The 16,429-nt window shown below is 34.5% G+C and overlaps 1 protein-coding gene across 5 annotated transcripts in view; it reads left to right on the top strand.

Moving 5' to 3' along the window:
* The first annotated feature begins 3,925 nt into the window (after positions 1–3,925).
* Positions 3,926–16,429, top strand: part of LOC126970504 (uncharacterized) — a 116,957-nt gene continuing 104,453 nt past the window's right edge. For all 5 annotated transcript variants that reach the window (XM_050816450.1, XM_050816448.1, XM_050816447.1 and 2 more), the window contains exon 1: positions 3,926–4,073. The gene's annotated coding sequence lies outside the window, so the exon portion shown is untranslated. The remainder of the gene's footprint in view (positions 4,074–16,429) is intronic.

The raw sequence follows: 16,429 nt of genomic DNA, 5'->3' as shown, positions 1-16,429 counted from the left end.
ATGTAGGAATAGAATGTTCCGCAGGTTTTTATTCTCGGTCCTATCTTATTTCTTATATATTAACGATTTACCTTTTTTGATGATAATCATGAGATTATATTGTTTGCTGACGATATTGCAATTATTTTTAAAGTGAAGCAACGTGCAGATATTGATGGCGAGGTAAACAATGCACTCTCAAAAATAGTGCGTTGTGAATGAGAATAATATACACATAAACAGTAAGAAAACAAAGTGTGCGGTTCATAACGCCAAACACAGCGAAGGTACGAACTAACGTACTTATGAATGACCAGAGATTGGAACTTGTGGACACTACGGTATTCTTGGGTATCACGGTAGATATAAAGCTTCAGTGGGGTCCACATATTCCCAACTAGAAGATAGACTCAGCTCTGTCAAATATGCCTTTAGAAAGATGAGAGAGTACACGAATGTTGCTACGGATAGTTTAGTGTACTTTAGTTATTTTTATACCATCATAACGTACGGTATTTTGCTGTGGTGCAAAAAAGAATGCTGGGAGAGTTTCTTGCGCCACTTATTCTCTTTCAGATCTCGATATGTTTCCGAAGTGGTGGTAGCGTTAGAAATGGCATCAAAAAGTAATCAATTTTGAGAAAATAAATGTCTTTTATGCCTCACTCGTTCAGTTGTGTCAACAAGTTATCCTCAACCTCCTATTCTCTCTGTAAAAGACCATGGGCAGCTTTGTATGCACCTTGGCACTAAAACCAATAAAGCCAAAATCTTGACATACTATATCCTTATATGTAGGTCACACTAAAAGTATTGCATATCTTAAAAAACAACATGTTATAACCAAAATATTATGTTTATTGCTTTTCAAAATACTTTCCTTTACATTTTAAACACTTTTTCATGCGATCGAACCATTTTTTAAAACAGGAGGAACACAGATCTGAAGGCATGTTTTCTACGTGCTGATTGAACGCTATCACTGCCTCTTCGGAATTGGTAAAAGTGAAACTCTCATCAAATCTTTGATTTTGGGGAAAATACAGAAATCACAGGGTGCTAGGTCGGGGCCATGTGCAGGATGGGTGACGAGTTATTCTTTTTCGGAAGCTAATAAGGAAGGTTTTGTAGGCCGTGTGTGAAGAAGGGTTGTCATTATGTAGGAAAACGCGGCTTTTTAGTCGTCTCTCGCTAACTTTATTTAAAACCCTGGGTAAACAAATGCTAGAATACCACTCGGCATTAACACTCTTTTGATCTTCAAGTGGAATTGTGCAGATGGCTGACAAAAAAAATGCGATTATTTTTTTACAATCTCTCTCATCATTCATTTTCAAACACCTATCTCAAGATAAGCTGTGTGTTTTCGGGTTCAAAACAATAAATCCACGTTTCGTCTCCTGTGGCAATGTCATAAACAGCATTCGAATGTCCGTGGTCGTACTTCATTAGCATCTGTGAGCACCATACAATGCAAGCCCGCTTCTGCTCCGCTGTCAGTTCATGAGGGATCCAACGACAACAAAGTTTCCGAACTTTCAATTCTTCGTGTAAAATTTTCTGAATTTGGCACATACCAATCCTCAATAGTTCTCGAATTGTCTTATAGGTAATCCGCGGGTTTACTTCAATTAGCCGCTTAACAGTAGCCACATTATTTTCGTTGACGGCAGTTTGAGGCCTCCTTTCACCAAATTCGTCATGTAAAGAACCCCGACCTCTCTCAAATTCAGCAAACCATCGCTTCACGGTGCTCAAGCAAGGTGCTTCTCTCCCAAAAGCATTTTGAAGACGAGCGGCACAGTCTTTCAGAGAGAGAGACCTTTTAAAATCATAAAAAATCATCGCTCTAGAATCTTTTCGACCTAATTACATTTTCGTTCCGTAGAACTTTGATGTGTGATAAAAAACAATTGACAACTGATTTCCCTCCAATTGATTTTTTTATTACTAAGAAGGTTGCAACGTTTCAAAAAAAAATAACATTCGAAATTCAAATAGTTCCGATAAGCCAGAAGTGCAAAACTTTTAGTGTGCCCCATGTATCTACGGCATTTCGTTCCCACTGCAGAACACAGTAGGTAATTAATATTTGCATCCCTCACTATTGTAGTCTATGTTCGATTATATGCTATCACAATTTATAATTTTTAGACTATTATTGAGGCATGGTTGTTTATGCAGTATCCTTACTCCTGAAAAATCATTTCAACATACTTATTATTACATTATTGCAATTAAAATTATAACTTATAATGGACTTGGACGAGTAGGCATAAATACCTATAAATACTTCATTGAGATATGATTATCTTTAATTTCACACTCGAGTGCACTCAACAGCTTGTGCAATAAGGGACGAGTATGTAGTGCTTACACCCTTTTTACACTACACGGTATTCAGAACTTGCCGCAAGGCCATTTAAGGTCGGCTGCTCATGTTGTATTTCTAGTAGAAATCTATACTAATAAATCACGGACGAGTAAAAAAAGAAGGACTCCGCGCCTTGATATTAGCAAGTGAAACACCCTTATACTAGTGTGTCTCCCTTAAATAATCATATATGGCCACAAATACTTTTATAGTATCGTTTTTACACTTTTCCACAACGCACGACGGCATTTTTAAAATATTTTGTTGCGACGCAAACTGATCTGTCACAGACGATGATAATTCTCATAATGGCCGCCCATCGGCATTAGTAGTGTAAGTGTGTGCGTGGGGCTATGTATTTACACGTTAATCGGCTTGTTTTGGTGCTACACTGTTATGAAAGGTGATTCCTTATTTTTTTTACTAGTCCGTGCTAATAAATATCTATACTAATACATGGAGAGTTGTTATTTCCTTCGGTTATACTGCGAAAAGTTCTGAACCAATCGGAATAATACTTTCACCATAAGATGCAGCGAGTTTCGGAGAAGGTTTAATATATGTTTATTGGTGATTACTTAGCCGGAATCAATATTTATTTGGCTAAGAAATTCCTATACATTCGCAATACAAATAAATCAGTAATTTGAAATTTCATTACATATTTATATCTCAGTGTAATACTGGGTCTGGATATTTCAAACGATTGCAAATTTCGCGGTCAGCTGGAAAGCAAAAACAAAATGGCTTCAAAGATACTGCGGTCATAAATAAAACAAGGCAATGAATACATCAAACCGGTTCAAATTCAAGTGCTTTACAAACTGTAGGTCCGGTGTTGCGGTCATCACTTAACACCAGGTGACCCGAATGCTCGTTACACCTCCTTTTCCATGAAAAAAAAAAAATTAAATTAAGAATTTAAATAACAAAATTCAGTACCTACTCAACGATAAGGTAAACATGTAATTTTTCTCGGCTACTATTGATTATTTTGTTTACTATAAAAACATAGGCGACCTCTATTTACAATAATCATGCACTAATAATAATAATAATCTTTATTAAAATAAGAAAACAACCATTATACCACTTCTTAATCTATACAATTAACTAAACACAATAGAACTAATTATTATTCAATGTTAACTTTCATTATTATAGGCAACTTAGTGGCTGTCATTAAACTGATTAACCCTATCGTTTCGTATTAGTAAAAACTGTATCTAGAAAAGATAGTATTCATCGTCCTTAGATCAGCGATACTTAGGTGCGTGTACTTGAAATTAGCAAACTTATACAAACTATTCCTATTACAACAAGTCAATTTAAAATTAAAAAGATTGTTAAAAATTCATGAGCGGACAATCATTTAAATGTTAGTTTAATTAGATTTATTTATAAGGAAACTTGAAGAGCGTGGAGTTGTAATATTGCCACCCCAACGGCCCATCCCCGCAAAGCTGAGGAAATAGGGAAAGAGGAAAAACGCGCGCAGTTCTACCCAGTACCGGCATCACCCGGCATTCACATGACGGTACGAGCGGCCGAGCGCCGTTCAATCGATAGATCGCTTTTCTCATTTATTTCCTCACATTTTAAAATCATATTCATTATAAAAACACTCAGAATCGTGTTTGAGTTCGTCTCTATTGACTGCTTAGTGTGTAAGTGAAGTATTGATCTGAAGTGCGACAGAGAATCGTTTCGGGAAGTCTGGGTAAGTAATACGTTATCGCCACGTTGGGATTGTGACCTAGTTGTTAATTTTATTGCGATTTAATGTGCCTTTAATTATTATTAATCTGTAGAATCGATATTGGTTTACTTATTATCTTTCAATTTCAAATGTAATGAACAAACTACAGCTAAAACGAATGATAAATCGTTGCTGAAAGAAAGATAAAAAAGTTGAGTTATTCGAATAATTTCCTTCATTTATTATTATTGAATGTAACGACAGAATTAATTAAAATTATTAAGTACGTATGCATTAAGTTAATGTAGTATATAAAATAGGTATCATTCTTATAGCAAATTTGCTTTCTATACATATATATTATAACATTATATAGTTATGTAGGTGCATAGTAATATCAATATTACTTTAGTGTTTTATATTTTATATTCTCTACAAATGTTTTACTGATTTAGGTACTTACTTTAGCTGTTCTATAGACTTAAGATATTTCATATTTGAGAATATCTTTATTATAATGTAAAGCGAAAACTTTGTACCCCCTTTTTTATTTAGGTAGATAACAAACAAACGCGAACGGATAAACGTGAAATTTTATGTTAAACTTTATATGGAGATAAAGTGCATGAAGCTATTTTTTTTAATAAAATGATTTATTAATACATTAACACACTACCTACTCCTCCATGACACACATATAAGTTTTAGCCTAATTTCTGTGCGACCACTAGTACCTATAATATAAAAACTCTTATATTTATTTTCTGTTCGTTGCTTTTTATATTTATTACGCTTAGGTACCTGATAGAAAATAAAGAACCATCCACCCAGCAAGAGAGATGGAGATCAGCAATGCCAGAGGTAATAATAGCCTTGAAGGTCCCTGTGTCGTATAGATTCGGAAATACAGGAGCCAGCGGATGATTCTGCAAAATAACTACGCGTGTCAATAAAAATCTGATAAAAGGTGCGTTTGTAAAATGTCAGACCTCAACATGATGCGGATGGAATTTCGCATTTTGACGTACTGTCCGGTGTTTAAAAATACTGCTGGTATTATAACTCTTCTTCTTTCGCCAAATAACCAAGCCGGTCGAAGACGACTTGATCGTCGATCATCCGATCCGGTCTTCCTTATATGCGTTCAGATGGAAAAAAGGAGACTTAAGCAGTGAATACCAGTGGGAGGCTCCTTTGCACAGGATGCCAGCTAGATTAGGAGTACCACAACGACGCCTATTTCTGCTGTGAAGCAGTAATGTGTAAGCATTATTGTAATTCGGTCTGAAAGGCGCCGTAGCTAGTGAAATTACTGGGCAAATGAGACTTAGCATCGTATGTCTCAAGGTGATGAGCGCAGTTGTAGTGCCGCTCAGAATTTTTGGGTTTTTCAAGAATCCTAAGCAGCATTGCATTGTAATGGACAGGGCGTATTAATTACCATCAGCTGAACGTCCTGGTCATCTCGTCCCTTATTATCATAAAAAAAGGCTGGAGAGCGTGCCAAGCATTTGAAGTTAGCGCCAAAAATCCGCCATTTTGTTTTTATTTTACATTGATATTCCCAATGTCACTATCACTCTCACAGCAAATATGAATCTAAATACACCATTCATATATACACAATTCATACACAGTATATGTCGAAAAACATAACTCCCCTCCCGGTGCAGTCAGGTAAATATATTAAAACCTTTCGGGCATCCTGTTCGAAGAAGCCTGCGACTGTTTGTGCACTCACTAGATTGACTGAATTTTGACTGGTTTTTAAGTAATTAGAGATTGGGTATCAGTTGAGCGTCCATTCAATAAATCTTAATATATATAAATTACGTGACACGTTGTTTGTCCGCGATGGACTCCTAAACTAATGAACGGATTTTAATGGGGATTACTTCATGGAGTGCAGTTTGGTCCAACTTGAGAGATAGGATAGTTTTTATTTCGATTTGGACCCAAATTATTTTTATTTTCAATCTTTTTTTGTATGGACATATTTTCTTTGAGAGTATTTAGTGACGCAGGATTTGACATTTCCGCTGTGAAACAATTTCATTATAACAACAGGGCGCATTTTTTACGAAATAATTCTTGATGTTTTGAAATATTATTGGCAAATTCCTATTTAACAGTACTTTTTTTCATTATCTACAGAACAACGTCTGCCGAGTCAGTTAGTTTACTATCATTTTTCTCATGACAGTAACATTTTCTTTATAGTTCATTATGTAGGTTGATCCTGTAAAAGGCATTAACCTAGTATTGATGTTCCAGTTGTTACTGAGCTCATGTTATGCCGTGAAGATATTTTCTTATTTTGCACGTTTATTGGAATAAGCAAGCTTGAAAATTATTGAAAAAATATCTTCTGTTTTATGGGTTATATACACTGTTTCATTTATATTGGCTGTTGAATTCACAGTTTTATTGTTTACATTGATACTCTACCATTAATAACTATTAAGGAAGTGATACACATGGCAGTAATCAGGAAAGTAGCTGGCATGAAAGTTACTGGCATTTACGAGAAACTAGCACACTGCGGATACATTTGCAAGTAATGCAGGTTGTGCCCTTGCTTACCAGTAATACCATCGCGTATACTTAGAACAGTTTGTGAGAGAACTCGTACCTATTCTTGCACCCTAAAAATGGATAACAATCGAAGTGAATTGAACAAAATCCCACACACTGAAGCCCGTAGCTGTCGCGCTACACGTGCCATTTTGGCTACCCCCCGCATCTCTCCCTCAACAGGCATGCTAGTGAATCAAATGTTGTGCTAGCTACATGTATGCCAGTTACAGGCATGCCACGTGCAAGGAGCTGGTATGCCAATGTGCAAGCTACGGGCATGTGTATCCCCAGCATTATGTCCACAATTTTAGACATAATTCATTAAAGTTTAATCTATAATAATTCTTTTTTTCTGTACTAACTACTAAAAACATTGACCGCATATTTTTGATCTCTTAGTCCGACTTTGGCAATCGACAAGTTTTTAGAAGTTTTAGAAAACGTAAAGTTATCGAGAGCCAGAATCATTAAAAAGATATTTATACCTTACAAAAAATGATTGAATTTCCCTGCATAAAACGACAATTACAAACTTTCACCCATACTTTATATTTAATTATATGTTGAAATGCAATAAGGTGGCGCTGAAATGGCTACTTCTCCCTGTGTTCCAGGGTTCTCCCTGTGAAGTCGAAAGCAGGCAGGAGAGGCAGTTGACTCGCTAGCTAGTACAAAAGACCTCCCAATGTTATTTAAACATTCTTTGGAGTGTCGAGTTATGCTGGTAATCTTTTAAACAAACGGCAATAAGATTTGATCTTATCTACTATACCTATACGATCTGACGCCACAAAGTTATTTGTTAATCCTAAAGAATTTCTTATTCTCCAAACACAACTGACTGTTCAACTTTTTTATGAAGTTAACCTGCAAAATACGGAAATTGTATCAATTCTCTGTATCAAATATCTGAGTTATGGTTCTATTGAAATGATAGAAGAACGAATCTAGATTCTAGAAAAAGGTGTGAATAGGATGAAAAGCCAATTATTTAAGAACTTTTTTGAAATTACGAGTAGAACCAATGTACCAGAAAGGATCATCTCATTCGGCCATGAACCAGACCAAACAGCGCTGGGAAAGGAAAGAAGACCTAAGATAATAAAAGACTTCTTAGAGCTTTGATTCGATTTTGAGAATAAACTCTCTTTAAAAACAGCCCAATTAAGAGCAGCACATCCGTTACTTGTCACTTAACAAACATGCACATGCCATAGGGCTCATTGAGTCCACCTGATAAAGAGTCTTCCGTGGAAAGGATGTAACCTTTTCTCAATTCTAGGAGAAAGATGACATGATGATGATTAAGTGAACTTAATCCAATGGAAGTCATTAAATGGTTCTAGCACCAAGACAGAAGCAGTTGGTTTGGAAAGATGCCTTAACATGGAAGGGTCAAGGATACGATAAAATCGAAAAGGGTCGCAGTAAGCGCGGGTGTAACCCTCCTGCTAGCCCACACACACAAACAATATAATATCGTCAAGACGGCGGAATCAATAAATAGCGAACAATGTTTGGCCTTTCAGATATTATAATAAATAACAGCAAAATTCGATTTTACTCTCCAGTCTCAAGCCTACGACAGACACTTTCAACGCGTGTAAAAACTAGTAGAGTGGTTCGTGCGTGGAAAGCTGTCAAACCAGCGTCCACAGATTATCAGAAAGAGAAATTGTAGTGTGTCTACAAGTTAAGTGCATCATTAAAATACACGTTTGATAGGGCATGTTAACTCACTCACACAAAGGGCATGTTAACTCAATTGTTATCTTAAAATATTGAAGTTACAACTTGTTATGTTATCAAAAAACTACATTTAAAAAAACAGACTTCAAAAACTGAGAAGTATAAAATAACTTAATAAAAATTTAATACAATACACATCTTATGCAAACCTTTGCCTTTAATATCAATAAAATACTATTTTTATTTATTTGCCACCTATTGATGGGTTTTAAGTAGATGCCAAGCCGAATGTAATAGTAAAATAGATCCCTACACTCGCCACGCGTGACTTTGAGCGGGATAGCTTCCTCTAATAGCATGGCAAATGGCATCCATTCCGCATCGAACTAAAGAAGAATTACGTAAATTTGATCATAAATATCAGCGTAATCGATGTACATACATAAAAATCTAATTGAGAACCTTTTTTTGAAGTCGGTTTAAAATAGCCAAAATCTTTTAGTAATACTTTTGTTGCGTTAGGGAAAAATTATCAGAATGAATTTTACGATGCGCACGCAAATTCGACATCCTTACGTAAGTTGGTCAACTAGGCCATTTAAATATTATCAAACTTCAACTACCATAAGCCAATTGACGAGGATAAATTAATTTCAATATATTGTACAATTTGTATAATTATAAAGAAATAAATTCTTTCTAATTGTATAAAAATAATTTAATGATATTTAAATAACCGTTCTTAAACTAAATTATGCAGTATAATAATATTGTAAGTAGTTTTATTTAATATCTTCTTTATTTCAATATTTTTCTTTGTACAAACGTATAGGTAGGTATAATTTTTTTCACGGATTTTTGTTTTGTTACGCCAAAGAAGTTTATCTCCTTGAGTGCGTACATAAGTGCGTATACACACACTCTTTTTCGTTTGAATGAATACACAGGGATTATAGAAGGAAATCAATTTTTGAATTATTGTCTATTTGTGACTCAAGTGTCAGGCTTGTTTATGACCGTCACATAAAAAAAACCTTCAAACAAAGGGCTTCTTAAAAAAGTCTCATGTTAGTAGCACCTAAGTATTTTGCTAATTTTACAATCCTTAAAAAAGTATCTATTTTACTTGCTATAGATATTGAATCAATTCAATTAATATTTAAAAAATAATAAGATATTATTCATTTATATTCCTACTTTTATCTCACACAGTGAAATATCATTGCCACCATATAAGTAGGTTCAACCTACCTTCAAGTTAAAATTACCAAGTGGTCGAGACACTTTCACTTATAGTAATGTATCTTGGTTGTCATTATGGTATCATTATGAAGGTAGTTTAACTGTGAGTCATTACATTTATATATTATGTAACACTGGCTTATGCCTGCGACTTCATCCTCGCAGATTATTTATTATTTAAACACGACTCATATATTGATTACAGCACCTTACAAACTAATTTGTTATGTATATTACAGCCATTGTAAAATAGTCTATTTGATTGAAAAGAGTGGCCGTTGAGTTTCTTATATAATGTTCTTCTCACGAGCTCAACTATTTACGAAAATAAGGTAAATTCAGTAATTTAAAAGAAATATTTGTAGTGGCGATTCAAAAGCACTTAGTTTAAGCCTATTTGAATAAAGTTTTTTTTACTTTGACTTTAGCTGTCATTTGCGCTGCTAACACGACGCTGAATCGGTTTATATTCACAATTATCATTAATTTTTGTTTCACTAGTTTTACAAATCCCTCAACTATTGACTTAGCCTTAAATGTTTTTTCTGCTTAATCCCATCGAAATCTAAAAATATATATTTAAAAAAATTGCTTGGTTGAGCTGTAGCCTCTCACCACGGTGCCTAAGGTTCGATCCTCGCCCGCCCGTCATATGTAAGTATGTACATTTATTCACCTTATAAGGACAGCAACGCTCTTCCTCTGGCGTTACAAGGGAATGGCCAGCGGACAGCCCATACATTCATTAGTATGCTCTCATCTCCTTATCTTCCATAACTAAAAAAAAATAGCGTCCCGCAAAAACTTCATATAAACAAATTTTCAAACCCCAATTAAAATTATTCTAATATAGCAACATATTATTTGAATCCTTAAAACCTGAGCTATCACGTCGACGTGAATAAATGAAATGAATGAAAATATAAGCAGAAAAGATATAGAGCAAGCTACAATCAGACAAACCTCTAGTATAATATATATTATAATAATAACTTACAGTCAACTTCTCGTAAAACTGATGCATAATTAATAATAGTAACAGTGTCTAATATAAATAAATAAATAAAAATAAAAGATAAAGTAATACAACAAGAAATAAGAATATTTTTTGTAGTTTTATTTTATCAAAGTTTTGCTACGCATCCCGACATTTTAGTTTGAAGTATTAGCAAAGTTTAACAGAACATGTGGCACGTCAACGTCACACATTGTTCGAGACTGGCTCGATTACGCCCACTTCGGCGTAGTATTAGTTGCCGAATTTTGCGACTACGCCTGCGGTATCTAGTTGCAAAGCAGCGGAGACTAATCCTTAATCTAAGCATGTAAATAATAAACTTGAATATATTGTCGATTCGACATACGTGGTTATTATGTGTTTAAAAATTCTAATTTCGGGCCCTTGTTATGTAAAAATATTGTTTACTTTTACCTGAAATGATCTGGCAAAAGCACGAAAGAAAGCAGGAACACAATAGAATTTGTGAGTATTAGTAAATTTAAACTCATACTTCCTCCACGGTCAAATTCCAGTGACATAGTATTTCTACTCTGTGGTAAAATTAGTATTCTTGTCACAGAGTAAGATAAGAGCATAGAGACGCTATCTTACTACGACTTTAATGTGTTATATTTAGGGATAAGAAGCAAGAAAGGGATCAACCCTCATCTTAAGGGTCCTTGTGTAAAGGGCACACCAAAGTGAACATAACGTTAGATAAAAAGTTTATATATTTATAGAGTCTTACTGATGACTGAAACTCTACAGATTCTATACTGTTTTTAGTTCTTATTTCTAAGGTGGGACGCGTGTGTTGCTTTAATTAATACTTTCCTATGTTTTTTTTATGTTAATAAGGGACAAGACTAGCAGGACATTCAGCTGATGGTAATTATACGCCCTGCCCATAACAATGCAATGCCGCTCAGGATTCTTGAAAAACCAAAAAATTCTGATTCGCTCGTCACCTTGGGACTCATCATGTTAAGTCTAATTTGCCCAGTAATTTCTCTAGCTACGGCGCCTCTCAGACCGAAACACGGTGATGTTTACACGTTACTGCTTCACGGCAGAAATAGACGCTGTTGTGGTACCCATAATCTAGCCGGCATCCTGTGCAAAGGAGCCTCCCACTCGTAATGTCTGGTATGCAATTCGACAACAATTATCGCAGCATACCGTTCCATTATGACTTGAAAGTAGAACACATCTTCTTTTAATTGTATTACAATATTACTTACGAAGTTAATTAGATATTGAACTCTCCGTAGTGATATTCGCATAGCACCTACATACATTCATAACACAATGGGTTTAATGTGGAATAGTTTTTGAGGAGAAGTTTATCCAAATGATTTGAGTTTTCTTTAGTGTTAATTCCGCCAATATTTGTCTTCAAACAATTCGACACGTGTTTCGCCTCTACACGAGGCATCCTCAGGACGTGTTGTCTCGAAAAAACCTGGCACGAGACGAGACCTTCTCGTGTCGAATCGTTTAAAGACAAATATTAGAAGTAGGCGTTATTTGCGGAAATCCATAATTATACAAATGATTTGAGTTTTCTTTGGTGTTAATTCCGCCAATATTTTCCTTTAAACAATTCAACAACAATTCAGTGTTTCGCCTCTACACGAGGCATCCTCAGGATGTGTTGTCTCGCCAAAATCTGGCACGAGACTCAAGAGTCAGTGAGTTGTTAAGAAGAGTCAATGAAGACTTAAGAGTAGTCAATTTGTATAATAGATAGGTAAACTTAATAAGGGTACCCAGATCCTGACAGTCAATGGAGGTTATACCAGACACTAGACAGATTGTACAACTCCATAGCTATATCCTGTAAAACTATTTAGACCGATATTTCTGTCTCTCACTTTATCGTAAATTGACTCAATCAGGCTACGGTTTTGATAGATACTGCCAAAATGATAACAAATGAATATTGCGCAAAAGCTATTTCCGGTATTAAATAGAGCAGACCGCCGCAATGAATTTATCGATTCCGTTCCGTACAACACTACTGATTCATATAATATTTACTACACAGCCAACTTCATGCTTCCGAACTTTCTACAACCTTTTCAAACTCCGCCATTATTATTAAAAACACGAGTGTTACAAGTGGAAATTTCATTAAGGCGAGGTTAATAAAACGAATATTTTTTGTACTTTATTTATAAAGTAATAATATTTACATTAGTGTATACATTGAGGTAATTTTTCTCGATCTGCTTGACCACTACCCTGAATGCCTCGCCTAGTATCCAAATTCTGGGTTTTGAAACCCAAACGATTACCAATTCCGCGTTGACCTGGAAGGCATAAAAAGACATGGCAATACTTAAAACTGAATCAATGCACTGAAAATTGCAGAACTGCAGAATGCAAGAATGAACGGCAAAGGGCAAGGCAACATATGAAATTATCAATAATTACAAATTAAAAAAAAACCTGATTAAACACTTGTAGGTTCCTGTAATATATAATAATGTAAAATTGTGGTATCACCTCGGACCACTAACCTGTACAAATACAACTGCATCAACTGGTTCCATATGTTTGAAGCAAATCTTTTGTGCCTATTTGAAGCGCCACTCGCGAGCGTCCCGAGAACTTATTTTGACGTATAATACAAATGGCAGCGAAGGAACGACCAGTACTCTTAAGTATTTTTGCTTTTTGAATAATCAATTTCGATCGTTTTCCCTGTTATTTATACTTCAAGAATCAACGTAATTAAGTACACATTTTTTTTGTAAATAGTTTCCCACCATCTATCGATGTTTGCTGAGGTTGTCATCACTAGTTTTGGTACTGCAGACTCTCGCTACATGGCCAACAGCACCAAAATGGCGAATACCAAACAGGCACAAAAGCACTTCGACAGCCGCCATTCCAGTGGTGTATAGTAGAGGTACTGATCTCATTTCGATGCGCGTCTCCGCCTCTTTTTCTTAACAGCGTATAGAACCTCAAGTTCAAATTAACATCAATATATACGTTACTTTATAGTCATGTCTACAGTGCCTGTTAAAGTGAAGCTGAATTTCAAGTGTCTTAGTCAAACCACTCCTAAAATATTCCCATACAACTATAATTATTAAATTTGAAAAGTAGCACAGTAGTCAAAGCGAAAGTAAAGAAAATTATTATTCTACAAATATTTTCATGTATATCTACCACCATAAGCATCAATTTTTTTTTTAAGAGGACGAAAACACATTCACTTATCTAGGGCCAATATAAAAATAATGTCACAGTGAAACTCGAACTTTAAAAACTGCAGTTACTGTGTAAAGAGTTGAGATCAGCATCTGTATTCTCAGTTCTATTAACTTATTATTATCTACATTTGTATCAAGGGTAAAGTATATATAATAGTACAATTATGAAGGGTATATTAAATATGTCTATCTAAGCTATGAATAGTGAGGGCTTAGATAATTTATTTGACGATAAAAAATGTGCGTATTTGTCCTACCCCTAAGTGATAAGGGTGACACACCCATAAATTTTTTATATTTATTTTTTTGACAATTTTTTATTTTTTATGATTAAGCATTGAAAAATAAATACAACTTATTTTCGCCCTTATACGATCTACAACTATTTTGATCGCGATTATTATATTATTCTGCTCCATTCACAAATCCGCTAGAGTTACAAGATGGCAATCCAATACAATAACGGCTGTTTTCAATCAAATCAAATCAAATCAAAATCAGTTTATTCACGTAGGTCACGGAATGACACTTATGAATGTCAAAAAAAAATATTTTTTTCTTATTGAATCTACCGCTACTACGTAAAGGGTTGAGCTAATGAAAAGAAGTAGCAAGAAACTCATTGCCACTCTTTTATATCAAGCTAGACAAAACTAACATTTTACGCTTATTTACATTTCAATAACCTATCGACATAAAGTATTGAACTACATATAACTATATTTCACATAACTATACATATTTTACAAGATTGTGATAGAGATGGTCACAAAATTTGATGCTAAACTCCATACCTTGATAAGCAAATATGTCCCATATAGAAAATTGGGCTACAGAAAATATCCTGTGTGGTATTCTAAAAAATAATTGCACTATTAACTCAAAATATAAACTTCACAAAAAAGACAAATATTTTGCAACCCTAGGGATAAGCTGGAATTCGTATCAACGGGAAAGGTGTAAAAGTTTAGAAAAAATGTGCTACGAAAATTAAATTTACAAAACCGAAATATCATGAAAAAGCACCCTAAATTATTATATACATTCATTAAACATAAGAAGAAGAACTGCAGTGCATATCCTTCTCAAATGTACAACATTACAACGGTCGTCACAAACGGAACTGATATATGTAATTTGTTTGCTAACACCTTCGCGGAGGCTTACACATTAACAAATAATAATACTTATGTAAACCGTAACACCCCTTTTAGTTTTAGTACTGATGTGTCACCAGCTCTGTCGATGTGCTCTTTATTGTTTACCGAATCGGAGGTCCGTAAAGTATTAGGTTCTGTAGAGGTCAAATAGAGTGCAGGTAGTGATGGCATTCCAGCAGTATTTATTAAAAGATGCAGTAATGTCTTAAGGTGCTCCGCTTATAATTATATTTAATAAATCTCTAAGTACAAGCGAATTCCCGAAAAAATGGAAAAACGCTTAAAATGTACCTGTGTATAAATCCGGAGATAAATGCCACGTCTCCAACTATCGGCCTATATCAATCTTAGTGAACTTTGGTAAGGTCCTTGAAAAACTAATAACTTCTAAATTAACATGGTATCTAAAACAAACCATAACTAATGAACAACATGGGTTTGTAAAGTTGAGTTCCACTGTCTCTAATTTAGTATCATTCTCAAATATTTTGCTGGAATCAATAGACAATCGTATTCCCGTGGAAGTGATCTATACAGATATCAGCAAAGCGTTTGATCGCGTTAATCATATAATAGTGATTGAAAAATTTAAGAAACTAGGACTTTCCGGTTCTATTTTGAAATGGTTTTTCTCCTATCTTCAAGATAGACACTCTACAGTTGTAATCAATGGTTTCGTATCTAATTCCTACAAAAATATATCAGGCGTCCCACAGGGGTCCCATCTAGGTCCAATATTATTTTAAATATTTATAAATGACATAACACACTGTTTTAAATTTTCTAAATACTTACTATATGCTGACGATATCAAAATATTAAGGCCAATAACATCATTTGAAGATACCAAATTACTTCAACAAGATATAAGCAGATTGACTGAGTGGTGCAAATTGAACGATATGTCTTTAAATACATTCAAATGCTTTACAATGCAATTTACACGTAATAAAGATACAACAGTTAATATAAACGTATACTCTAAATGCTCAAGGCCTATCGAATGTTACTGAATTAAAGGACCTCGGAAATTGTTTTGATAAAGAATTAAAATTTCACAAACATATAGACAACATAGCCAATAAAGCATTCAGAATACTTGGTTTTATAATTAGGAATACCAAAGAATTTAAATCTCATTCTACCAAAATAACATTATTTAATTCTTTTGTACGGTCCATCTTAGAATACTGCAGTGTAGTTTGGAGTCCACAGTATGATATATTTATTAAGCGTATTGAGAGATATCTTATAATGACTTCTTAGCGAAAAAGCACTCAAGCTACCAAAAAAGGCTAAAACTTTATGGTGTGATCCCACTGGCGGATAGAAGGATAGTGTTAGCTCTTTTGTTTTTACACAACATTTTTAGCGGGTAAAATAGATTCTCCATACTTGCTATCAAAATTCATAATAAACGTTCCTCCAAAATTAATAAGAAAAAATGCCTATTCGTTGTTTGTAGTACCACAATCTAGGACTAAT

This window comes from Leptidea sinapis, chromosome 21 (assembly GCF_905404315.1).
Source record: "Leptidea sinapis chromosome 21, ilLepSina1.1, whole genome shotgun sequence".
NCBI classification, from domain to species: domain Eukaryota; kingdom Metazoa; phylum Arthropoda; class Insecta; order Lepidoptera; family Pieridae; genus Leptidea; species Leptidea sinapis.
Note: the sequence above shows the minus strand (reverse complement) of the source record. Positions and strands in the feature narration are given on the sequence as shown.